At 47.4% G+C, this 27,177-nt stretch overlaps 4 non-coding genes across 4 annotated transcripts; all 4 read left to right on the plus strand.

Moving 5' to 3' along the window:
• The first annotated feature begins 299 nt into the window (after positions 1-299).
• trnag-ucc (transfer RNA glycine (anticodon UCC)) lies at positions 300-371 on the plus strand. The gene has a single exon. It is a non-coding gene; the product is annotated as a tRNA-Gly (tRNA).
• Positions 372-783: 412 nt separating this feature from the next.
• On the plus strand, positions 784-855 carry trnaw-cca (transfer RNA tryptophan (anticodon CCA)). The gene has a single exon. It is a non-coding gene; the product is annotated as a tRNA-Trp (tRNA).
• An 18,651-nt stretch (positions 856-19,506) lies between these two features.
• Positions 19,507-19,595, plus strand: trnar-ucg (transfer RNA arginine (anticodon UCG)). The gene is given in 2 exon segments: positions 19,507-19,543; positions 19,560-19,595. It is a non-coding gene; the product is annotated as a tRNA-Arg (tRNA).
• Positions 19,596-24,564: 4,969 nt separating this feature from the next.
• Positions 24,565-24,636, plus strand: trnag-ucc (transfer RNA glycine (anticodon UCC)). The gene has a single exon. It is a non-coding gene; the product is annotated as a tRNA-Gly (tRNA).
• Positions 24,637-27,177: the final 2,541 nt, after the last annotated feature.

Here is a 27,177-nt window from a genome sequence, read left to right on the forward strand (position 1 = left end):
TCCTTCCGCACTGGAGGCATTCTATGATTACTGAAATAGGATGAAAATGGCAGCATCCAGGACACAAGGACAAGTTCAGGTCTCAGGCCAGAGTAAGTGTCCTGTGTAATGACACATAGAATGTACATTTATTGTGGACTGGTGCCATCTCCTGGCTGAACGGGAGCCGTGCGACACGGACACTTTCATTCAGGAGCATTTTAAATTGGAGTGAAATAACTTACGCAAAGTAAGTATTTGTTACGAAACAGTAAATCAAACTGATCTAAAGAACCAAAAGGATACGTTCTAATCAGTGAGCGATGGTGGTATAGTGGTCAGCATAGCTGCCTTCCAAGCAGTTGACCCGAGTTCGATTCCCGGCCATCGCAATAATAAATTCGCAATTTTTGCACTTCTTTGTGAGTTTCAAACTGAGGAAGAGAAAGTTTCTCACTCGGAATTTAGTGGCAAGTACAGCGAGGAGTGAAATAATATGGACAGTGTTCGACTATTCACTGCCCAAGCCCTCCGACAAAAGCTAAAAATCCACAGCGTTTTCACTCAAGCCTCATGAAGTGGACCAAACAGAGACACAACAGACACGTTACAGACGAGGATGGGATTTGAAGCCACGTGTACAGAGCACAATGGATTATTGTGCATCACCTTAACCACGTGATACAGCTGCTTTATTTCAGGGCCCTTTATTATCCCTCAATCGAACTTCCTTGGGTTTCTTTCGCACGGTTGGGTGTAAATAAAACATAAATGTATGAGGAGAAAAGCACAGTTCTTGAGCTTGGGCTTGTGGCGCAACGGTAGCGCGTCTGACTCCAGATCAGAAGGTTGCGTGTTCAAATCACGTCAGGCTCAGGATGTTTTTCTGCCGCTGGTTCCAGGAATTTCTCTCTGTGGGAATGTTCCCGAAATGACTCCGTTCAAACCACAATTTGTCCGAATGTTTCAGATTTACCCGCTCAGTTTATATTTTTGAGCAGTTTCATCAAACATTCGGATAGCTCAGTCGGTAGAGCATGGGGCTCTACCTCCCAGCATCGAGGGTTCGAGCGGCACGTTGGCCGCTTCCATATTATTATCTGAGAATATTGAACCAACTGTGCTACCGTGCTGCCCAAACAGTTGGTTCAATCTCACTGCTCGTGGGTGAGACCAGAACTACTGGGCAGTTAAAAACAAGGACGTCGCTCTTTTTCGGACGGAGATGAGGAGATTTCTCCCTCTCAGAGAGTTGTGCGACTTTGGAACTCTGCCTCAGAAGGCCGCGGAAGCGGGACATTGATTATGTTTAAGGCGGAGATGGGGAAATTCTTGTTCAGCAAATAAATCAAAGGTTTATCGGGGTTGCATACAACCATTGCATTCAGCCAGTTACCTGGGTGCACGAGCGTGCGGTTTTTTATTTGATATATCAGTTCCACACCATGGTGAAACGGTGTTAAAATGTCGTTTTCATTTCTTCACGTGTTCTTCACTGATATATTCGCTGCAATAACTTCTCTGGGCACAAAGCACGGTGGCTTCACAGCGCCAGGCTCCCATGTTCGATTCACTCTCTCTGCGGAGTCTGAACGTTCTGCACGTGCCTGCGTGGGTCCCACAGTGCAAAGACGTGGATTAGGTGGATTGGCCAAATTACCCTTAGTGCCCATACGGGACCAGTCTTTATAAATAGAAGCGTCATCCCGGCCCTGGGTCACTGCCCGTCTGGAGTTTGCTCATTCTTCCCATGTGTGCGTGGGTTTCACCCCCACAACCCAAAGATGTGCAAAGTATGTGGATTGGCCACGCAAAATTGGCCCTTAATTGGGATAAAAATAATTGGGTACTCTAAACTAATACAGAACTAAATAAATAAATAGAAACGCCGAGCACAAAGGCAAGGCCGCGATGGGGATTCTTCATAAAATCCTGCGACAGAAATAGACAATGTTGGATAACTCGGCTGGTCTGGCAGCATCTGTGGAGAGAGAAACAGAGTTACAGTTTCCAGTCCAGTCTGACCCACCCAATGGATTAGCAATCCGGCCCCTTAACCACTCGGCCACCTCATCCCGCAAGCGCGTTTGTCAAATCAAAGGTTTATCAGGTACAAATAACCATTGTATTCAGCCAGCTGCGTGGATGCTGTTTTTACTTGAGGATCAATTCAGAATCCCACACCATGATCAAACGACCTTTAAATACCCTGTCCGTTTCTTCACGTGTTCTGCACTGATATATTCGCTGCAATAACTTCCCTGGAGCTCAAACCTCCTCCCGATTTCAGTCAATGACACCATCCGGGTTTTTGAACACGGGACCTCTGGCATTTTATCGCAGCTGAGAATCAATGTCAATGTCAGGAGTGGGATTGAACCCTCGTCTCCAGAGGAGACTGACACCTGATGTATCCAAACGGTTCTAGGGGATTGGGCCGTGTTGGGGTGCTCTTTCCGAGGGTCGGTGCAGACTGGATGGGCCGAATGGTCTCCTTCTGCACTGGAGGGATTCTATGATTACTGAACCAGGGTGCAAACGGCAGCATCAGGACACAAGGACAAGGTGAGGTCTCAGGCCAGAGCAAGAGTCCTATGTAATGACACACAGAACATCAGAAGTAAAAACATTTATTGTGGACTGGTGCCATCTCCTGGCTGACCGGGAGCAGTGCGACACGGACACTTTCATTCAGGAGCATTTTAAATTGGAGTGAAATAACAGAAACATAGTAAGACGTTGTTTACGAAACAAAGCAAAGCATCAAAAGGACTCAATATTCGGCAGTAAGTGATGGAGGGATACTGGGAGCATCGCTGCCTTCCAAGCAGTTGATCCAGGGTCGATTCCCGACCATCGCAATAATAATTTGGTCGGAGGCGTTTGCGTGATTTCGTGTGTTTCGAGCTGAGGAAGAGAGCTGGAGAAAGTGAGGTGGCTGGAGGCAGGAATCTCCGCTTGTTCGAAATAGTCTGGTTGGATTGTTCACATCCGTCCGATTGGCGAAACTGTGATCTCGGTTTCTGTAGTGGTTTATTATTGGATATTGTTCTCTATAGAATTTACAGTGCAGAAGGAGGCCATTCGGCCCATCGAGTCTTCACCGGCTCTTGGAAAGAGCACCCTACCCAAGCCCACACCACCCTATCCCCATAACCCAAGAACCCCCCTCAACCAACACTAAGGGCAATTTATCATGGCCAATCCACCTAACCTGCACATCTTTGGACTGTCGGAGGAAACCGGAGCACCCGGAGGAAACCCACGCAGACACGGGGAGGATGTGCAGACTCCGCACAGACAGTGACCCAGCCGGGAATCGAACCTGGGACCCTGGAACTGTGAAGCTGATGAATGTGATATAAAATAGTTAGTTTAAATGTATTAGTTACAGTAATGTAGATGTAGGCCAGTCTAATCCTAGTGAGTTCACAGACAAAGGATTTCAGAAAGCATGGCACGAAAGGGGGAGGTGTGTCTGGTGTAGGAGGAGAAAAGGATGCTGGGTAACAAGAGATCCAGGGGTAAGGAATGAGAAGTGAGCCAATTAAGATGTATTGCCAGGTCAGGAGGGGTATAGGATGACCAATGGGAATCTGTGTGTGAAACTTGATGTCATTTGAATGTATTTGTAGAGATTCCTTTGTCTCCAATAGCACTCGATTCGGAAGTCCCAGGAGGCAGCTTGTGTTCTGGGTTTGTGTGATGCGATTCAGACTTGCAAGTTGGTTAAAAATAAATAATACTATGCCTACAAATCCATCTCCAGTTTTATTGAGGCCAGACTAACGGGTAAAGAATTCAATGTTTTGTCATTTGGTGCCGGAAACCCGGGATTTCTCCAGACGGTTAGCGACCAACTGCGACATCAGAATTAGACTGATTTTCGACAAGGAAAGTGGAAACGGGCCCACAATGTGTGTAACTGTAAAATGACACACATTTGTTTTCCCCCCTTCTCCCCTGGTCACTCGCGGTTGGTACGGAAAGATCGTCTCGACAAAATCAAAGGTCAGTCTGGCGATTAGAAAATTGAACTGATGGGACATCTGGCAAGATGGTTCCGTTCTACGAGTGTTTTTGATGAACTGATGGGACATCTGGAAAGACGGTTTAGTTCCACGAGAGTGTTTTTGAAACTATCGTTCATTAAGCTAAAGTTGTATCCTTGGACTGTAGTGGCGAGAAAAGATACATTTTAAAACAAACTGGATGCTGCATGTTAGTTAAAGCAGAAGTCTCTCAAAGGGTTAACAGCAGCTTGAGATAGCTGGCAGCTTGTGGTGTAATTGGATACCTTTCTTTCGAGTCACTGAAACCCTAGCAAAGTTGCAGCTTGTGGTGGAATTGGATACCTTTCTTTCGAATCAGTGAAACTCCAGCAAAGTTACGTTTTGAAGTAAGTAAAAGGTAAAGGAAGCCAGTGGATTTCTCCCCCTCTTTTACATAAGTTAATCATTTGAGCAAGCAATTGATTGAAATTGCCAGAATCTTAAGTTTGAATTACTTGAAATAATGTTGATCTCATTTTATTTGTGAATTAATAGAAACTTAAAGTAACTCACTGACACCATTTAAAAAAGTGTAAATCTGGAGATGACAGTTGACTTTGCTCCGGTATAAATCACCGCAGCTAACTGCTCCCTCATTGATAGCAGCCAACATTTTTGTGAATGTTAGCTGTAATGTTGGCTGAAGCTGCCCCCACCATGAACTTAAATTAAACTAATCAATTAATTAGTGATGGCTGGTCATGTGATGTGCTTGAGCTGCTTGATGTGGGAGCTGGCAGGTCCCATTGCGAGCTGCAGCGACCACATCTGCAGTAAGTGTTGGCTGCTCGAAGAGCTCTGGCTCAGAGTTGATGAGCTGGAGTCTGAGCTTTAAACACTGAGGCACATCCGGGAGGGGGAGACTTACCTGGACACAGTGTTTCAGAAGGCAGTCACACCTGTCAGAGTAAGTAGTTTAAATCCTGCTAGTGGCCAGGGACAGCAGGATGTGACTGCAAGTCAGGCAGGTAAAGGGAACCAGCAGTCAGGAACTCAGGAGCCTCAGCACTTGACTCTGTCCAACAGGTATGAGGCACTTGCTCCCTGTGTGGATGGCGAACAGGGTTGCAGGAAGGATGAATCAGCTGACCAAGGCACCATGGTTCAGCAGGCCATTCAAGGGGAGGGAGTAAATAGGCAAGTTGTAGTTGTAGGGGATTCTATTATCAGGGGGATAGATAGTATCCTTTGTGAGCAGGATAAAGAGTCGCGCATGGTATGTTGCCTGCCCGGTGCTAGGGTGCGGGACACCTCTGACCGGCTTGAAAGGATACTGGAGAGGGAGGGGGAGGATCCAATTGTTGTGGTCCATGTCGGTACCAACAACATAGGCAAGTCTAGGAAAGAGGACCTGTTTAGAGATTATAAAGAGCCAGGATTCAAATTAAAAAACAGGTCATAATCTCCGGATTACTGCCCGAGCCACGTGCAAATTGGCATAGGGAGGCAAGAATAAGGGAAGTTAACACGTGGCTGAAAGAGTGGTGTGGGAATGAGGGGTTCCTTTTCATGGGACACTGGCATCAGTTTTGGGACAGGGGGGGACCTATACCGTTGGGATGGTCTCCACCTGAACCGAGCTGGGACCAGTGTTCTGGCGAAAAGAGTAAATAGGGTGGTCAATAGATTTAACTAAAGATTGGCGGGGAAGGAAAAGTCAGGGAACCAAGCGGTGAAGTAATCAGTGGGAAGCGTAGCTGCTTAGGAATACAAAAAAGCACGAAAAGACAGAACTCAGGAAAGGTTACAATAGTCCCCATCCCACAAAATATGACACGGTGTATGGAAAGGCTCAGTAAACCAAGGTCCACCACACTAAGAAAACTAAAAGGGACGGTCAATAGAGAATTAAAGGTGCTATATTTAAATGTGCGCAGTGTATGGAACAAGGTAGATGAGCTTGTGGCCCAGATTGTGACTGGCAGGTATGATGTGGTAGGCATCACAGAGACATGGTTGCAGGGGGTTCAGGACTGGCATTTAAACATCCAGGGATTCACAACCTATCGAAAAGACAGAGATGTGGGCAGAGGGGGCGGGGTTGCCTTGTTAATTAGGAATGAAATTAAATCAATCGCACTAAACGACATGGGGTCGGATGATGTGGAATCTGTGTGGGTACAGATGAGGAACCACAAAGGCAAAAAAAACATAATGGGAGTTATGTACAGGCCTCCTAACAGTGGTCAGGACCAGGGGCACAAGATGCACCACGAAATAGAAAGTGCATGTCAGAAAGGCAAGTTCACAGTGATCATGGGGGACTGTAATATGCAGGTGGACTGGGGAAATAATACTGCCAGTTGACCCAAGGAAAGGGAATTCATTGAATGTTTACAGGAGGGCTTTTTGGAACAGCTTGTGATGGAGCCCACGAGGGAACAGGCCATTCTGGACTTACTGTTATGTAATGAGCCAGACTTGATTAAAGATCTTAAAGTAAGGGAGCACTTAGGAGGCAGTGATCATAATATGGTCGAATTCAATCTCCAATTTGAAAGAAAGAAGGTAGAATCAGATGTCAAGGTGTTACAGTTAAATAAAGGTAACTACAGGGGCATTGAGGAGGAACTGACGAAAATCGACTGCGAGCAGAGCCTAGTGGGAAAGACAGTAGAACAGCAATGGCAGGAGTTTCTGGGAGTAATTGCGGGCACAGTACAAAGGTTCATCCCAAAGAAAAGAAAGGTTATCAGAGGGGGGATTAGGCAGCCATGGCTGATAAAGGAAGTCAGGGAATGCATCAAAGCAAAAGAGAAAGCCTATAATGTGGCAAAGAGTAGTGGGAAGTCAGAAGATTGGGAAGGCTACAAAAACAAACAGAGGATAACAAAGAGATAGATAAGGAAAGAGAGGATCACATTTGAAGGTAGGCTAGCCAGTAACATTAGGAATGATAGTAAAAGTTTATTTAAATACATTAAAAACAAACGGGAGGCAAAAGTTGACATTGGGCCGCTCCAAAATGACGCTGGTAATTTTGTGATGGGAGACAAGGAAATAGCCGAGGAACTGAATAAGTACTTTGCGTCAGTCTTCACAGTAGAAGACATGAGTAATATCCCAACAATTCCGGAGAGTCAGGGGGCAGAGTTGAATATGGTAGCCATCACAAAGGAGAAAGTGCTAGAGAAACTAAGAGGTCTAAAAATTGATAAGTCTCCGGGCCCAGATGGGCTACATCCTACAGTTCTAAAGGAGATAGCTGCAGAAATAGTGGAGGCGTTGGTGATGATGTTTCAAAAGTCACTGGAGTTAGGGAAAGTCCCAGAGGATTGGAAAATCGCTGTTGTAACCCCACTGTTCAAGAAGGGAACAAGGAAAAAGATGGAAAATTATAGGCCAATTAGCCTAACCTCGGTTGTTGGCAAGATTCTAGAATCCATTGTTAAGGATGAGATTTCTAAATTCTTGGAAGTGCATGGTCGGATTAGGACAAGTCAGCATGGATTTAGTAAGGGGAGGTCGTGCCTGACAAACCTGTTAGAGTTCTTTGAAGACATAACAAATAGGTTAGACCATGGAGAGCCAATGGATGTTATCTATCTTGACTTCCAAAAGGCCTTTGATAAGGTGCCTCACGGGAGACTGCTGAGTAAAATAAGGGCCCATGGTATTCGAGGCAAGGTACTAACATGGATTGACGATTGGCTGTCAGGCAGAAGGCAGAGAGTTGGGATAAAAGGTTCTTTTTCGGAATGGCAACCACAATGACGAGTGGTGTCCCGCAGGGTTCAGTGTTGGGGCCACAGCTGTTCTCTTTATATATTAACGATCTAGAAGACGGGACTCGGGGCATTCTGGCTAAGTTTGCCGATGATACAAAGATAGGTGGAGGGGCAGGTAGTATGGAGGAGGTGGGGAGGCTTCAGAAAGATTTAGACAGTTTAGGAGAGTGGTCCAAGAAATGGCTGATGAAATTCAACGTGGGCATGTGCGAGGTCTTGCACTTTGGAAAAAAGGATAGAGGAGTGGACTATTTTCTAAACGGTGACAAAATTCATAATGCTGAAGTGCAAAGGGACTTGGGAGTCCTAATCCAGGATTCTCTAAAGGTAAACTTGCAGGTTGAGTCCGTAATTAAGAAAGCAAATGCAATGTTGTCATTCATCTCAAGAGGCTTGGAATGTAAAAGCAGGGATGTACTTCTGAAGCTTTATAAAGCATTAGTTAGGCCCCATTCAGAATACTGTGAGCAATTTTGGGCACGACACCTCAGGAAGGACATACTGGCACTGGAGCGCGTCCAGCTGAGATTCACACAGATGATCCCAGGAATGGTAGGCCTAACATACGATGAACGTCTGAGGATCCTGGGATTATATTCATTGGAGTTTAGGAGGTTGAGGGGAAATCTAATAGAAACTTACAAGATAATGAATGGCTTAGATACGGTGGACGTAGGGAAGTTGTTTCCATTAGCAGGGGAGACTAGGACCCGGGGGCACAGCCTGAGAATAAAAGGGACTCACTTTAGAACAGAGATGAGGAGAAATTTCTTCAGCCAGAGATTGGTGGGTCTGTGGAATTCATTGCCACAGAGGACGGTGGAGGTCGGGACGTTGAGTGTCTTTAAGACAGAAGTTGATAAATTCTTGATTTCTCGAGGAATTAAGGGCTATGGAGAGAGAGCAGGTAAAAGGAGTTGAAATCAGCCATGATTGAATGGTGGAGTGGACTCGATGGGCCGAATGGCCTTACTTCCACTCCTATGTCTTATGGTCTTATGGTAAGAAAAACCTGTTAAAAGAAAAAATGTTGAGATAAAGAATTAATTAAGTTGTAAAAGTTATACAAGTTTGTGTTAAGCAAATCGTAAATTCAGTTCTGTGTTGTGATCAGACCTAAGCTTGCAGGTTGCAGTAATTCAATTTAAATTTTCAAACATTTTAAGTTTTAAAAGAACACTGTTAAAACCTTTTAAATAATTTTGCCCAGTAGCAGAAATTGCCATTGGTCATAAATAGGCAAATAATTTTATTTTTTTTAAAGAAGATAGCCAAAGTATGAAAGCTAAAGAGTTAATTAGATTATGGAGACAATATTGTCAACATGAGAGGGATAAGATCATGTTTTTAAATTGGCAAGAAAATGCCCGTAAAATGGGGATTCCAATAAGTGAAAGGGGAACCAGAAAACTCTGGAGATCTTGAAAAAGGAGTGTGCATTCAAAAAACGCGCAAGTAAAGAGAGGGTGGACTCGAGAAAAAAAAATTAGCTACGTAGTTCAATGGCTGTCCTTGCATTGTCAGAAGCAGATGAGCACCTAGAAAATCGGACCATGTCGGGTAGAGTCCCGACTGCACCAGTAGCATTGTCTGCACTAATTCAGGAACCAGCAGGGTATCATAATTTATATCCAGTCACTGCTCCCCAGATTCAAATCATGTCAGCCTCTCCAGCCCCTTCGGTTGATAGCTTGCATCCTAATTCAGCACCTTCACCGTCTGTTAGAGAAGGGGAGCTGTGTTCAACAAGCCCAGTTAGTGTCTATGACACGATCTCGGACGATGAGAGAGAGGCCTGATCATATCCAGAAACAATCACGCATACCACCTAGATCCCTTCAGACCGATATGGTAGGACAGAAAAGTATGAGAACAAAGAAAGAGGATGGGAATGGTTCTGAGAAGCTGGAGCTCCCCGTAGTCGCAGGGAAGGACGTCAAAGTCTTTGAAGAGCCAGAGGAATCCGCTAGAGCGCCCGCTAGTGAGACTCTGAGACAGTTGCCGATTCGGAAAATACCAAACACTGATGCTGTAACGGCGGCCGCCCAGCCCACGATAGACGTTTATTTCCCATGGAGACCCAGTGAGATGATGGCTATTCTGGCTGCAATCCCAGACAGGAAGAAATCTCCTGCTGCTTTCGTGGATTATCTGAGAACTACCATTTCAGTTTATCAAGCTGATTCTCGGGACATCTGGGCCCTAGTCCAGCAGGGTTTAACCCCAGCAGAGTACAGCAATCATCTCAATCACTTGAATTATGCTAGCCACGCCGCACTTCAGCAAGCCCATGCTTTGGACGATGATAGACGGGCACAAATCATGAATGCATTGAATGTCACATTACAAAAGCCCATAAACATTTCTGCTATCTTAGACCTCAAACCTAAAAAGACTGAAGAGCCAGAGGAATTTCTGGAACGTTTTAATGAAATCTACCGTGGGCAGACAGGCAACTTGCCATACCAAAATGGTCAGAATTCCCCTCAATATTGTGCTATGTTAATGCATTGCCTAGCACCTTCCGTGGCTGCTGCCGTGAAATGTAATAACATGAATTATTCAGAGAATGACCCTTCTCAGATGGCCAGGGCGGTCAGATGTTATTGGAAGGAGGGTGTAGGCCAGGAAGGATGCTCAGTTACAAACTAAAGATGCATGGCATTGAGGGTAAAGTGGTAGCATGGGTAGAGGATTGGTTAACTAACAGAAAGCAGAGAGTGGGGATAAATGGGTGTTTCTCTGGTTGGCAACCTGTAACTAGTGGGGTCCCTCAAGGGTCAGTGTTGGGCCCGCAGTTGTTCACAATTTACAGAGACGATTTGGAGTTGGGGACCAAGTGAAATGTGTCAAAGTTTGCAGACGACACTAAGATGAGTGGTAAAGCAAAAAGGGCAGAGGCTACCGGAAGTCTGCAGAAGGATTTGGATCGGTTAGGTGAATGGGCTAGGGTCTGGCAGAAGGAATTCAATGTTGCCAAGTGTGAGGCTATCCATTTTGGGAGGAATAACAGCAGAATGGATTATTATTTAAACGGTAAGATGTTAAAACATGCTGCTCTGCAGAGGGACCTGGGTGTGTTGGTGCACGAGTCGCAAAAAGTTGGTGTGCAGGTGCAACAGGTGATTAAGAAGGCTAATCGAGTTTTGTCTTTCATTGCTAGAGGGATGGAGTTCAAGACTAGTGAGGTTATGCTGCAATTGTATAGGGTGTTGGTGAGGCCACATCTGGAGTATTGTGTTCAGTTTTGGTCTCCTTACCTGAGAAAGGACATATTGGCACTGGAGGGAGTGCAGAGGAGATTCAATAGGTTGATCCCAGAGTTGAGGGTATTAGATTATGATGAGAGATTGAGTAAACTGGGACTGTACTCATTGGAGTTTAGAACAATGCGGGGGGGGGGGGGGGGATCTAATTGAGACATATAAAATTATGAAGGGAATAGATAGGATAGATGTGGGCAGGTTGTTTCCACTGGTCGGGGAAAGCAGAACTAGGGGGCATAGCCTCAAAATAAGGGGAGGTAGATTTAGGACGGAGTGTAGGAGGAACTTCTTCACCCAAAGGGTTGTTAATCTCTGGAATTCCTTGCAAAGTGAAGCAGTTGAGGCTCCTTCTTTAAAAGTTTTTAAGAAAAAGATAGATAGCTTTCTAAAGAATAAAGGGATTCGGGGATATGGTGTACGGGCCGGAGAGTGGAGCTGAGTCCACAAAGATCAGCCATGATCTCAATAAATGGCGGAGCAGGCTCGAGGGGCCAGATGGCCTACTCCTGTTCCTAGTTCTTATGTTCTTATTAAGAGTGAGTATGTAATGAAAAAGGATGATCTGAGACCCCAACCAGCGGCAGATACGGTGGCTTACCAGCTGGAACCCCAATATTGTGACCTTGGGTGGGTGGATCAACATGGGGTAGGATATCAAACCCAGCCAAATGGACCCTCAGCTCCTCTGTATGGCCCAACGTATGCACCAACAGCTTCACAACTGCCGCCCCCTCTGAGGGGCCATTGGTCTACTGGGAAAAGAGGACGAGGCAGATATAGAGGGAACAATGCATGTCTTAATTGCGGCCGTGCAGATCACTGGCAACAGGAATGCCCCTTTAAAAGACGGGCAGCAGAAGGAGACTACCCGACCCAAAGGAGGGGGTACCAACCAAGGGGAGGACAGACGAGGTACACTGACTTCTCCCAGGCAAACCTTTTCCCAACCAAAGATTGACTAGCTAATTTAGTCATAAGGGCTCTCCAATCGGACAGGGAACCTATTATTTCTCTGCAGATAGGAGATCAACACTGCCCATTTGTAATCGACACTGGAGAAGCCATGTCTTCGGTGCAATCAGAACTTCGACAACCACTATCCGACCACACCCAGCATTTGTCGAGGTTTCAAGGACAGGTTTTGCGAGTATCCTATTTCTGAACCTGTGACAGCCACTTATGAGAATAAGTCTGCGGATCATCAGTTTGTGGTGACTACTGGATTGTACTGTAACTTGTTGGCCCGAGATTTACTGTGTATCTTCCAGCTACAGCTAGAGTGCGGAGACGAAGGGGTAACGGTTCAATCATGGAGGATGAGACTACAGTGCTATATTTCTATCACTCCCCAGTGGTGGACGTTAGACATTGAACATTCACTGCACCACGTTACCCTGGTCTATGACAGAACCGGAAAAAACAGGGAGTTGGAGGACAAATACCGGCCGTTAATTGGGACCGAATGGCCAGTCAAGGTTGCAGCCACAGTCACGGGAAAAGAAGGTACAGCCGATTTTGTTACAATACCACCACATTTATGGCCACAGTCAGCTTCTGTGGGCCCTCATATTACACGTCAGGTCCACGACCAGTACCATGCCAAGTATCTGGGGCCTCTGGTAAGGAGGACAGTGGATCATTCAGGTCCAACAGAGTACGCACTTCAAGTCACGCCAGACGGCACTTACATAAAATATTTTGAGGTCCCTGAAACGATTAACACTCGACGACAGCAAACCCACAGCTCTGGAAGAATAGGTAATTCCTTATCTCGGCCGGCACGGTAATATCCCACCGGGGATTAGTTAATGACCTACTGCAGGCCCTCCTTCTGCCCGCGGATATTTCCGACCCCAGTTGACGTTGGTAATGAACAAGCAGATTGTGCAGCGCGGACAGCTGTGCAAATTCTGCAAGTGATGGTGCCTAAAATGTTAAGTCAGACTGAACATAAGAACATAAGAACTAGGAGCAGGAGCTAGCCCCTGGCCCCTCGTGCCTGCTCCACCATTCAATGAGATCATGGCTGATCTTTTGTGGACTCAGCTCCACTGTCCGGCCCGAACACCATAACCCTTAATCCCTTTATTCTTCAAAAAACTATCTAGGGCAGCACGGTAGCATTGTGGATAGCACAAGTACTTCACAGCTCCAAGAGCCCAGGTTCGATTCCCGGCTTGGGTCACTATCTGTGCGGAGTCTGCACATCCTCCCTGCGTGTGCATGGGTTTCCTCTGGGTGCTCTGGTTGCCTCCCACAGTCCAGAGATGTGCAGGTTAGGTGGATTGGCCATAATGAACTGCCTTTAGTGTCCAAAATTCAATGTTTTGTCAAAGCAATTCCACTATGCTACCGTGCTGCCCTTACCTTGTCCTTATACCCTCTGTGGGGTATTACTGGAAGTTATTATATAAACATTTCCCCTTCGCTTTGTTAAAGGAATTGGAAACATTGGAAAACACCTGGTTCTATCTTTATCAAATGATATGACTGTGTTAATAAAACATAACCCATTTCAGTCAGTGGAGATGTGATATTGGCACCAATAAAACTCACACACCACAGCAGATATTGTCTGTTTCCCTCAGAGAGAGTCAATTGAAGAGTTTCCCGATTTCGTTACTTTGAGCTTCCCAGTGATGTGAAATGACAAATGTCCGGATCACACTGGAAGCAACACTTTGATACTAATTTACTGAAAAGAAAAGGCGGATGCGCGGTGATAGCGACATGTTTACTTTTGGTGTGAGTGAGAATATAAACAGCAGAGGTTGGTTTATGGGTTATGGGCCCAGCACGCTGCCGCTGCGCCACTCCGCTCCTTAGGTCCGCCGTGTTCGCAATTACTGCTCTGAGGCAGCCAGATAACTATTTTTTTAAACGAAAACCCAAGTGTTGTGAAGCTCACTTTGGCTGGACAATAACACGGAACTTCAGCACAGCTGTAACAGACAGAGAAAGACACACAGGAAAGCAGGAAGAGAATATCAGGACACACACACACAATGACACACAGCAGAGGTGCAGTGCAAACCAGCAAGATACTGAGATGGACAAACTGGTTATTTAGGAAAACGGGGTTTTCTGTTGCACAAAGATAGGCAATTAAATGTATTTATGCTGTGTAACAGTGCTTTCTGCTGTGTAACTGAGCTCTCTCCTGCGTAGCTGTGCTCTCTGCTGTGCAACTGAGCTCTCTGCTGCGTAACTGTGCTCTCTGCTGCGTAACTGAGCTCTCTGCTGCGTAACTGTGCTCTCTGCTGCGTAACTGAGCTCTCTGCTGTGCAACTGTGCTCTCTGCTGTGTAACTGAGCTCTCTGCTGCGTACTGTGCTCTCTGCTGCGTAACTGAGCTCTCTGCTGCGTAACTGTGCTCTTTGCTGCGTAACTGAGCTCTCTGCTGTATAATTGTGCTCTCTGCTGTGTAACTGAGCTCTCTGCTGCGTAACTGTGCTCTCTGCTGCGTAACTGAGCTCTCTGCTGCGTAACTGTGCTCTCTGCTGCGTAACTGGGCTCTCTGCTGTGTAACTGTGCTCTCTGTTGTGTAACTGAGCTCTCTGCTGCGTAACTGTGCTCTCTGCTGCGGAACTGAGCACTCTGCTGTATAATTGTCCTCTCTGCTGTGTAACTGAGCTCTCTGCTGCGTAACTGTGCTCTCTGCGGCGTACTGTGCTCTCCGATGAGTAACTGCGCTCTCTGCTGTGTAACCGTGCTTTCTGCTGTGTAACTGAGCTCTCTGCTGTGTAACTGAGCTCTCTGCCGAGTAACTGTGCTCTCTGCTGAGTAACTGAGCTCTCTGCTGTGTAACTGTGCTCTCTGCTGTGTAACTGTGCTCTCTGCTGCGTAACTGAGCTCTCTGCTGCGTAACTGTGCTCTCTGCTGTGTAACTGTGCTCTCTGCTGAGTAACTGTGCTGTCAGCTGTGTAACTGTGCTGTCTGCTGTGTAACTGAGCTTTCTGCTGTGTAACTGTGCTCTCTGCTGTGTAACTGCGCTCTCTGCTGTGTAACCGTCCTCTCTGCTGTGTAACTGAGCTCTCTGCTGTGTAACCGTGCTCTCTGCTGTGTAACTGTGCTCTCTGCTGTGTAACTGTGCTCTCTGCTGTGTAACTGAGCTCTCTGCTGTGTAACCGTGCTCTCTGCTGTGTAACTGTGCTCTATGCTGTGTAACTGAGCTCTCTGCTGAGTAACTGAGCTCTCTGCTGTGTAACCGTGCTCTCTGCTGTGTAACTGTGCTCTCTGCTGTGTAACTGAGCTCTCTGCTGTGTAACTGTGCTCTCTGCTGCGTAACTGTGCTCTCTGCTGCGTAACTGTGCTCTCTGCTGAGTAACTGCGCTCTCTGCTGTGTAACTGAGCTCTCTACTGTGTAACTGTGCTCTCTGCTGCGTAACTGTGCTCTCTGCTGAGTAACTGCGCTCTCTACTGTGTAACTGCGCTCTCTGCTGAGTAACTTCGCTCTCTGCTGTGTAACAGTGCTTTCTGCTGTGTAACTGAGCTCTCTGCTGAGTAACTGCGCTCTCTGCTGTGTAACAGTGCTTTCTGCTGTGTAACTGAGCTCTCTGCTGATTAACTGCGCTCTCTGCTGAGTAACTGCGCTCTCTGCTGTGTAACTGTGCTTTCTGCTGTGTAACTGAGCTCTCTGCTGAGTAACTATGCTGTCTGCTGTGTAACTGAGCTCTCTGCTGAGTAACTGCGCTCTCTGCTATGTAACTGTGCTCTCTGCTGTGTAACTGAGCTCTCTGCTGAGTAACTGTGCTCACTGCTGTGTAACTGAGCTCTCTGCTGAGAAACTGCGCTCTCTGCTGTGTAACTGTGCTCTCTGCTGTGTAACTGAGCTCTCTGCTGAGTAATTGCGCTCTCTGCTGAGTAACTGCGCTCTCTGCTGTGTAACTGTGCTTTCTGCTGTGAAACTGAGCTCACTGCTGAGTAACTGCGCTCTCTGCTGTGTAACTGTGCTCTCTGCTGTGTAACTGCGCTCTCTGCTGTATAATTGTGCTCTCTGCTGCCTAACTGTGCTCTCTGCTGAGTAACTGAGCCCTCTGCTGTGTAACTGAGCTTTCTGCTGTATAATTGTGCATTCTGCTGCGTAACTGTGCTCTCTGCTGCGTAACTGTGCTCTCTGCTGCGTAACTGTGCTCTCTGCTGTGTAACTGTGCTCTCTGCTGTGTAACTGTGCTCTCTGCTGTGTAACTGTGCTCTCTGCTGTGTAACTGTGCTCTCTGCTGTGTAACTAAGCTCTCTGTGTGTAACTGAGCTCTCTGCCGAGTAACTGTGCTCTCTGCTGAGTAACTGAGCTCTCTACTGTGTAACTGTGCTCTCTGCTGCGTAACTGAGCTCTCTGCTCTGTAACTGTGCTCTCTGCTGTGTAACTGTGCTCTCTGCTGCGTAACTGTGCTCTCTGCTGCGTACCTGAGCTCTCTGTTGTATAATTGTACTCTCTGCTGTGTAACTGAGCTCTCTGCTGTGTAACTGAGCTTTCTGCTGTATAATTGTGCATTCTGCTGCGTAACTGTGCTCTCTGCTGCGTAACTGTGCTCTCTGCTGCGTAACTGTGCTCTCTGCTGTGTAACTGAGCTCTCTGCTGAGTAACTGTGCTCTCTGCTGTGTAACTGAGCTCTCTGCTGAGTAACAGTGCTCTCTGCTGTGTAACTGCGCTCTCTGCTGTGTAACCGTCCTCTCTGCTGTGTAACTGAGCTCTCTGCTGTGTAACCGTGCTCTCTGCTGTGTAACTGTGCTCTCTGCTGTGTAACTGTGCTCTCTGCTGTGTAACTGAGCTCTCTGCTGTGTAACCGTGCTCTCTGCTGTGTAATTGTGCTCTCTGCTGTGTAACTGAGCTCTCTGCTGAGTAACTGAGCTCCCTGCTGTGTAACCGTGCTCTCTGCTGTGTAACTGAGCTCTCTGCTGTGTAACTGTGCTCTCTGCTGCGTAACTGTGCTCTCTGCTGCGTAACTGTGCTCTCTGCTGAGTAACTGCGCTCTCTGCTGTGTAACTGAGCTCTCTACTGTGTAACTGTGCTCTCTGCTGCGGAACTGTGCTCTCTGCTGAGTAACCGCGCTCTCTACTGTGTAATTGCGCTCTCTGCTGAGTAACTGCGCTCTCTGCTGTGTAACAGTGCTTTCTGCTGTGTAACTGAGCTCTCTGCTGAGTAACTGCGCTCTCTGCTGTGTAACAGTGCTTTCTGCTGTGTAACTGAGCTCTCTGCTGAGTAACTGCGCTCTCTGCTGAGTAACTGCGCTCTCTGCTGTGTAACTGTGCTTTCTGCTGTGTAACTGAGCTCTCTGCTGAGTAACTATGCTGTCTGCTGTGTAACTGAACTCTCTGCTGAGTAACTGCGCTCTCTGCTATGTAACTGTGCTCTCTGCTGTGTAACGGAGCTCTCTGCTGAGTAACTGTGCTCTCTGCTGTGTAACTGAGCTCTCTGCTGAGTAACTGCGCTCTCTGCTGTGTAACTGTGCTCTCTGCTGTGTAACTGAGCTCTCTGCTGAGTAACTGCGCTCTCTGCTGAGTAACTGCGCTCTCTGCTGTGTAACTGTGCTTTCTGCTGTGTAACTGAGCTCTCTGCTGAGTAACTGCGCTCTCTGCTGTGTAACTGTGCTCTCTGCTGTGTAACTGCGCTCTCTGCTGTATAATTGTTCTCTCTGCTGCCTAACTGTGCTCTCTGCTGAGTAACTGAGCGCTCTGCTGTGTAACTGAGCTTTCTGCTGTATAATTGTGAATTCTGCTGCGTAACTGTGCTCTCTGCTGCGTCACTGTGCTGTCTGCTGCGTAACTGTGCTCTCTGCTGTGTAACTGTGCCCTCTGCTGTGTCACTATGCTCTCTGCTGCGTAACTGTGCTCTCTGCTGTGTAACTGTGCTGTCTGCTGTGTAACTGAGCTTTCTGCTGTGTAACTGAGCTCTCTGCTGTATAATTGTGCTCTCTGCTGCGTAACTGAGCTCTCTGCTGTGTAACTGAGCTCTCTGCTGTGTAACTGATCTCTCTGCCGAGTAACTGCGCTCGCTGCTGTATAATTGTGCTCTCTGCTGTTTAACTGTTCTCTCTGTCGTGCAACCGTGACTGTGCCGTTGACAGATCCTCACTGTGGTTGGGTCAAATCATTCCCTGTTGTGTAAATATGATCCCAGTTGTGGAAATGTGATCCGTCTGAATCAGAACCTTTCTCCGCCATTACTGAGACGAAATTTCAATTCCAGATTTATCAAATCTTATCATGAAAGATTAGTTCAGGCCTCTGGATTTCCAGTCCAGGGACAGAACCTTGTATTCCTGTTATCAAAACAGTTCGGTCAGCTCAACATTCTGAGATGGAAGAGCCCAATATGGGGCTTGAACCCAGTATGAAACAATATAGGGCTTGAATCCACGACCGTGGGATTAAATGGGACCGATGCTCTACCGACTGAGCTAGCCGGGCTGCTGTCAGAAATATTATTGACCCTCTTCCTGAGGAGATTATAATTTGCTGAGCAGCGAACCTTGTGTCAAACCGTTTTCTAAAATTTCGATTAATTCTTCGGTCACAGTCGCTGGGAGCAGGGCTCGAACCAACTGGGGAAGTCCAACACCTTAACCACTCGACCATCGCAGCTCGGTTCAATAGGTCATTCATGAAACATTATAAAACATACAAAACATTATAAAACCGGCCAGGAATCACTGCAGGAAGGTCTTGCATTCCTGCGATGAACGGTGCCCCGGTTTTTCTGTGAGGAGCGGTTTAATCTACCTTACAAATGACCATTGGATTTGGAGAGAAGCCTTGAGAGACTCGAAAATCCAAGTTCCCGAAACGCACAATTTCACTGATTCAATTGTTTGCGGAAGAAAATAAGTTACATTGGAAATATCCTAGAAGTTCATTTTTGCTTTACATGGAACAGCACCGAACTTCCCAGTCCAGCTCCAAATTAAAGCAATTCAATCACAGAAACTGGCAGCACAGAAGGAGGCCTGTGCAGACCGAATGGTCACGTGATTACGTGTTCCGCATCTAAAATGATCAGGTGTTCTCCCCGGATCGCGCTCAGAGCACAAGCCTGGAGCAGCTGCTCAAACAGTAAATAAATTATTTTTTGTTACACGTCCTTGGTCGCCAGTCTTTGAGAGATCAGAATTTCTCCATGGTGTCAGGAGTGGGAAGTATGGCACAAGCGCTTCGCCACCTAAACCCGCTGCTGTCATAGAATCAGAGAATCCCTATTGTGCAAATGAAGACCATTCGGCACAACGAGTCTGTACTGACCCTCCGAAAGCTCACGCACCTGCCCTCTACTGAAATATTGGGTCCGATGGAGCAACTCTGGCCCCCATTCCAACACCTGAAATCCGTCCCTCCCCTCTCATGAGTGGGTGCAGGATTAGAGTGTCAGTGCAGACTCGATGGGCCGAATAGCCTCCTTCTGCATTTTACTGGTTTCTATGGAAACAGATATGATCACAGTATTTATTCACATGGGATAAACATTGGCTCGCACGTCACTGCCGGTGGCCGCGTGGCCTAATGGATAAGGCGTCTGACTTCGATGAATCGAATGATGATATCAGAAGATTGCAGGTTCGAGTCCTATCGCGGTCGTTTTATACAGAAATCCGGTGGAACTTGCTGACAGCCGATTTTTCCCTCCTCAGCTCATAGTTCCACCTTTCCATCCAAGCATTGCAGGGCTTTTTATGGAATATAATTCCTTCTAACATTGTTTTCATTCAATTCGCTCTCATCCTAGCATTTTGTTTATCCCCTGATGAATCCGCAGTATCTGTTTGACTTGGATCAAGTATAGAATAATATATTATGTATCAATCGGTTCAATACAATTCTGTGGAGGAAATTCTAATGTCGTCAGGAAGACAGACAGAGTCATAGAGTCATAGATGTTGGCAGCATGGAAAAAGCCCTTCGGCCCAGCTTGTCAATGCCGCCCAGTTTCTTTCACTAAGCTAGACCCACTTTTCCGCATTTGGCCCATATCCCTCTATACCCACCCTGCCCATGTAACTGTCTAACTGATTTTTAAAAGACAAAATGATAACCGCCTCCACCACTGCCTCTGGCAGCCCGTTCCAGATGCTCCTCATTACCTTATTTATGCTCCTCATTATTTCATAGACCTCTATGACATCATCCATAAGCCTCCTACGCTCCAGGAAAAAAAGTGCCAGCCTATCCAGCCTCTACCTTTCACTCAGACCATCAAGTCCTGGTAGCATCCTTGTAAACCATTTCTGCACTCTTTCTAGTTTAACAATATCCTTCGGAAAATAGGGTGACCAGAACTGAACACAATATTCCATGTGTGGTCTTGCCAATGTCTTGTGCAACTTGAACAAGACGTCCCAACTCTTGTATTCAACATTTTGAGCTTCAAACCTCGCATTCCGAATGCCTTCTTCACCACCCTATCGACCTGCGACACCACCTTCAAGGAGCTGTGAACCTGTACTCCTAGATCTGTTTGTTCTGTAATTCTCCCCAACTCCCTACTAGTAACTGATTAGGTCAATCCCTGATTTGAGCTACCAAAATACATCACCTCACATTTATCCAAATTAAACTCCATCTGCCATTCATCGGCCCACTGGCCCAAGGTGTTTAATAATGAGCTGAATCAACTGTTTTTTGTTCAGAGGGATGAAAGATTATCTCACTGGATTGGGAATCCAGACGCCTGAAATACTCTTTGGGACAGGGAATAAATCTCACCATTCAAATTCACTGATTCAATAGATTTTCAGGGGCGTTGACAGGGTTGATGCTGAGAGGTTGTTTCTCCATGTGGGAGAGTCTAGGACCAGAGGGAATGATCTCAGAGTAAGGGGCCGCCCAATTAAATCAGAAATGATGAGTAATTTGTTCTCTCAGTGTATAGTGTATCTGTGGAAACATTGTTTCTAAGCGAATACTTGTCGAGGCTGGGGAAGTTAATATGCGCAAGATTAAATCAGTAAGGGAATCAAGGATTATGGGGATAAGGCGGGAAAGTGGGTTTGAAGATTATATCAGGTCAATCATATCCTCTTTGAATGGTGGAGCAGACAGGATGGGCCCAATAGGCCACTTCTGCTCTTCCGTCTTATAGTGTAATGAGATCATCTGATGAACTTGTTTTCACGGCTGGGCGGCCGGTTCTGGAAAGACAAAATCTGCCAGCAGAGCCCCAGATGAAGCTGGCGTCTGTTTTGGAGTTTCTGAAGCCGCAAGTTTTCATGGTGCCAAACTCCTGCCCAAAGCTGGTGTCGTGATTTAAATCGATTATCAGACAGAGGATTAGGAATATCGGTATAGAGATTGGTGCAAGAAGATTCACTCCTCAGGCCTGTTGAACTCCGAATCTAAACTCCATCCTAGTTCCGGATGCACTGAATGAATCATCAGGGCACCCTCAATAAGTGGCCCAACGCGGAGATGCAGCAAATTGACCATCGAGGAGGATGGATTCAGACCCGCAGATGCAAAGCACAATGGATTAGCAGCGCATCACCTTCACCTCTCGGCCAACTCGCCAAATGACCCGACTTCACCAAACCACCTCATGGACCTTTAACATCTGCAACAACTAACGGACGAAGGTTGTATTTGTCCATTGGTCCAGATGTGCAGCCAGTTGTGAAATGTTGGAAATATAGTCTCTGTTAGCAAATTACATTTCCAACATATCAGCTGAAGGATTGTTCTGAACGGACTGATGGGAAACACTTCAACACCATGGGAGTGGGCACGTGAGCAATAGGTCAGAAGGTGAGAGCATTGAGGGAGAACTCACACACTGTATCAGAGAGAGACCTCTCCTGTGGAAATGTGCTCTCTGCTGTGGGACTGTGTTCTCTGCTGTGAAACTGTGCTCTCTGCTGTGGTACTGTGTTCTCTGCCGTGAACTGTGCGCTCTGCTGTGTTACTGTGTTCTCTGCTGTGAAACTGTGCTCTCTGCTGTGGGACTGTGCTCTCTGCTGTGAAACTGTGCTCTCTGCTGTGGTACTGTGTTCTCTGCCGTGAACTGTGCTCTCTACTGAGAAACTGTGCTCTCTGCTGTGGGACTGTGTTCTCTGCCGTGAACTGTGCGCTCTGCTGAGAAACTGCGATCTCTCCAGTGGAAATGTACTCTCTGCTGTGAAACTGCTCTCTGCTGAGGAAACGTGGACCAGATGTGATGCAGCTGAGGATGCTGAGTGATGTAACGTGGAGATGGTGAAGTTACTGGCCAGAAATTTCCGAATTCTATTTTTGTTTTTAATGGACCGCTACAATCCACGTGTTTATTCTAGGACACAACAATGAATAAAAATGAATCAGTGCTGAGCAGATTCTAACATCCCACACCTCCAGTTTGTTCTTATTGAGAACCCCGTCCTCGATGGAAGCTTTTGCTCTCCGAATCAGACCACCGCCTCCTGGGAATACAACAGCGATACCTCCAAGACCTGATCTGTAACAGAATCACAGAACAATAGTGTCCCCTTGTGACTGAGGGAACAGGTGCTCCATATCCGCCCTGTCTATACCTATCATAATCTTGTATACCTCGATGAGATCACCCCTCAGTCATCTCTGTTCCTGCGTGAGAGAGAAAACAAGTCTATCCAACCTCTCTTCATATCCTAAATGTTCCATCCCAAGCAACATCCTGCTGAATCACCTCTGCACCCCATCCAGTGCAGTCACATATTTCCTATAATGTGGTGACCAGAATTGCACACGGTACCCCAACATTCTATACAATGCCACCATGACCTCTCTGCTTTTGTAATCCATGCCCCGATTGATAAAGACAAATATCTCAAATGCCTTTTCCACCACCCTATTAACTTGCCCTTCTGCCTTCAGAGATCTCTGGACAAACACTCCAAGGTCCCTTTGTTCCTCAGGACTTCCCAGTGTCAGGCCATTAACATTAATCCTATATTAATAATATAATATTCTTTATTGTCACAAATAGGATTATATTAACACTGCAATGAAGTTACTGCGAAAACCCCCTACCAAATGATCACATCTAATTTTTCAGCGTTAAATTCCATCAGCCACTTTTCTGCCCATTTGACCATCCCGTCTGTATCTTCCTGTAACTCAAGACACTCAACCGCACTGTGAGCTTGAAACTCAGTGAAAGGATTTCACCCTCCTCTCGGAATCTGATCACCACCTCAATCCCAACATTCAGCTTGGGTGGGCAGACAAGACAACGTCCTTCCCGCAGGCCCCCCAGCACAAACTGGATAATATCCCAAACTCGTATCCTGCTATTGTCACATTGCTCCACCACCTTGTTCTCTTCACAAAACGCCAGGAATCTCAGACCAATTCTTCAGACCTTTGATTCTCTCTTCAAACAACACCTTGTCCCTGATTAAGTCCATCCTGGGAAGAGGGGCTCGGTATTCCGAGTTTCTCTGCAGGCATCCGGTTGCTGTTGATGGACCAAAAGAGGCCTCACGCCTGAAAGAAAACCTATCTCACAGCCCTACGAGCATGTCTCCATTAGACGGTGTAGTCAATACCTGCAGAGTAGATAACAATGGAGAGAAGTGTGAGAAATTTCAGCGTCACAATTCTCTGGACACAGAGCATTCAAAATATAATATTATTGAAAATACTGAACTGATCCTCTGGGAGCAGGACTCAAGTCAAAGGGGAAAATCCAGTGGGTTTCTAGTGGAAAGATTTAACAACTGGATGAAGGCAGCTAAAATCAGTACTTGCGTTACAATCTCTGTAGATATTCTACTGAATTTAAACCTGCAAAAGGCATATTTTCCGACTAGAAATCCAACACATTTCCCCCTGTTGTGGAGGAAGTTCTCAATCGCACAGGTGGTCAAACGGAATAACGCTGGGCTGGGATTTGAGTCCAGATTTTTCTTTAGGGAACAGACACTTTACCGGACGAAGCTACAGAGTCTGAGGATGTTCAGCTAATCACAAGGGCTCTGGCTTTGATTGTCGCTGATTCGGCAAAACATTAACAGTCTAACATTAATTGACCGTGAGAATGGGCGGTGAGGGGATTCTGGAACCGCTGCAAGTCCATATGGTGTATGTACACACACAGTGCTGTTAGGGAGGGGTTCCAGGTTTGGATGGTGCCTCGCGGAGGAAAAGTCAATTTCAGGAGTGCGATTCGAGCCCTGACCTCCAGAGGAGACTGCGACCTGCGCTCGGCCATCCTGACGTATTTGAAAGGTTAGGTGCGTTTAGGCCGAAATCTGGTGCTTTTTCCGAGGGTCGGTACCGGTTCCATGGGCCGAATGGCCTCCTTCTGCACTGGAGGCATTCTATGATTACTTAAACAGGGTGAAAATGGCAGCATCAGGACACAGGGACGAGTTAAGGTCTCAGGCCAGAGTAAGTGTCCTATGTAATGACACATAGAATGTACATTTATTGTGGACTGGTGCCATCTCCTGGCTGAACGGGAGCCGTGCGACACGGACACTTTCATTCAGGAGCATTTTAAATTGGAGTGAAATAACTTACGCAAAGTAAGTACTTGATAAGAAACAGTTAATCAAACTGATCTAAAGAACCAAAAGGACACGTCTTCCAACAGTGAGCGATGGTGGTATAGTGGTGAGCATAGCTGCCTTCCAAGCAGTTGACCCGGGTTAGATTCCCGGCCATCGCAATAATAAATTGAGAATTTTTGCGCCTGTTCGTGAGTTTCAAACTGAGGAAGAGAAAGTTTATCACTCAGAATTTAGACGCAAATACAGCGAGAATGAAATAAGTACTTATCGTTTTTTAACGTGGTTTCAATGTGGACAGTGTTCGACTATCCCCCCGCCCCCCACCCCCCCCCCCCCCCCGACCCCCCGAGCCAGCCCTCAAACAAAAGTTAAAAATAACAGCATTTTTACTTCATCTTTGATGCACGATCAATTGCACAAAGACTAAAGTTGTGAACAACTGTGGCTTTATTACAGTCAGATGTGAGGCCTCCTGCTGCAGCTGGCGAAATGGCAGGGCACTGGAGGGCATGCATATTTATCCAGTTCTCACTGGGCGGAGCCAGCCGGCAGGAGCTGCCGGCGAACCTGTAGTGCAGGTCCTATCTTACATCTCCTATTACAGTGGATCACCACATTCACCCACTGTTAAAAATGAGTCCGGCGGGGGTGACATGAAAGTATATACAATTAGTGGAATTATGTACAGTGGTAGGGAAAGAAAAGTCCATGTTGACGGTCCGGAGTCCGTCAAAGGTTCAGCCGGTCCGGTGCTTTGGTGCTTCGTTGGGATCGGCGTAATGGTGGCGACGAAGTCGGTGCTGGCGGAGGTGGAGGTGGCGCTGATGGCGGTGGTGGCGGTGCTGATGCTGGCCAGTCATCGGGGAACTCCGGGAGCGTGCAGAAGTCCTCTTCGTCCTCTTGTGCGGAAAAGGTGAGGGGGTCTGGTGGGTCAATATTGGCGGCGTGGTGGGAGGTGGGGGGTGGGGGGGTGGGGAGGCGCATTGGTGGGGGAGGGGGGGGGGGTGTTGGGGTGGAACTTGACGGTGCCAGGTCCCTGAGTGAGACAGTATCTTGGCGGCCGTCGGGAAACTCAACGTCGGCATATTGAGGGTTGGCGTGAAGCAGGTGAACCCTGTCCACCAAGGGGTCCGCCTTGTGGAGTCAGGGGTGCCTACGGAGAAGGACCGGTCCTGGAGCAGCGAGCCAAGTAGGGTGCGACACACCGGATGTGGACTTCCTGGGGAAGGTAAAAACACGTTCATGGGGTGTGTTATTAGTGGTGGTGCACAATAGTGACTGGATGGAGTGCAGAGCGTCAAAGAGGACCTCCTGCCAGCGAGAGGCTGGGAGGTTCCTGGACCATAGTGCCAGGGGGACGGCCCTCCAAACTGTCCCATTCTCCCGTTCTACTTGCCCGTTTCCCCGGGGGTTGTAGCTGGTCGTCCTACCGGAGGCTATACCCCTGCTGAGCAGGACCTGACGCAGCTCATCGCTCATGAATGAGGATCCCCTGTCACTGTTGATTTAGGCAGGGAAACCGAACAGAGCGAAGATGGTGCTGAGGGCCTTGAAGACAGTGGCAGACGTCATATCGGGGCATGGGATGGTGAAGGGGAATCTGGAGTACTCATCGACCACACTGAGAATATGGTGTTATGGTCGGTGGAGGAGAGGGGCCCTTTGAAATCCACCCTTAGGCGTTCAAAGGAGTGGGAAGCCTTCAGCAGGCGTGCACGGTCTGGCCAGTAGAAGTGCGGCTTGCACTCCGCACTGACCTGGCAGACCCTGGTGACTGTCCTTACTTCCTCGACGGAGTAGGGCAGTTTGCGAGCTTTGACCAGATGGTACAATCGGGTGACCTCCGGGTGACAAAGGTTGTTGTGTAGGGCCTGGAGTTGGTCCACATGTGCGCTGGCACATGTACCTCGGGAGAGGGCGTCTGGAGGCTCATTGAGTTTACTGGGGCAATACAAGATCTCGTAATTATAGGTGGAGAGCTCGATTCTCCACCGCAAGATTTTATCATTTTTGATCTTGCCCCGCTGTGTGTTATTGAACATGAAGGCTACCGACCGTTGGTCCGTAAGGAGAGTGAATCTCTTACCAGCCAGGTAATGCCTCCAATGCCACTTCAAACAGCTTCAACGATAGCTTGAGCCTCCTTCTCGACGGATGAGTGTCGAATTTCAGAGGCATGAAGGGTGCGGGAAAAGAATGCCTCGGGTCTGCCTGCCTGGTTTTGGGTGGCGGCCAGGGCGACGTCTGAAGCGTCGCTTTCTACTTGGAAAAGCAGTGACTCATCCACTGCGCGCATCCCGGCCTTGGCGATGTCTGCTCTGATGCGGACGAATGCATGTTGTGTCTCGGCCGCAACGGGGAATTGGATGGACTGAATGAGTGGGCGGGCCTTGTCCGCATAGTTTGGGACCCACTGAGCATAGTAGGAAAAGAACCCCTGGCAGCGTTTGAGGGCCTTGGGGCAGTGGGGGAGGGGAAGTTCCATGAGGGGGCGCATGCGCTCGGGGTCGGGCCCGAGAAGACCATTTTGGACTACATAGCCGAGAATGGCTAACCGGGTCATGCTGAACACACACTTCTCTTTGTTGTAGGTCAGGTTCAGAAGGGTGGCAGTGCGGAGGAATTTATCGAGGTTGGCATCGTGGTCCTGCTGGTCATGGCCGCAGATGGTGACATTATCTAAGTACGGAAAGGTGGCC

This window comes from Scyliorhinus torazame, chromosome 24 (assembly GCF_047496885.1).
Source record: "Scyliorhinus torazame isolate Kashiwa2021f chromosome 24, sScyTor2.1, whole genome shotgun sequence".
Classification (NCBI taxonomy): domain Eukaryota; kingdom Metazoa; phylum Chordata; class Chondrichthyes; order Carcharhiniformes; family Scyliorhinidae; genus Scyliorhinus; species Scyliorhinus torazame.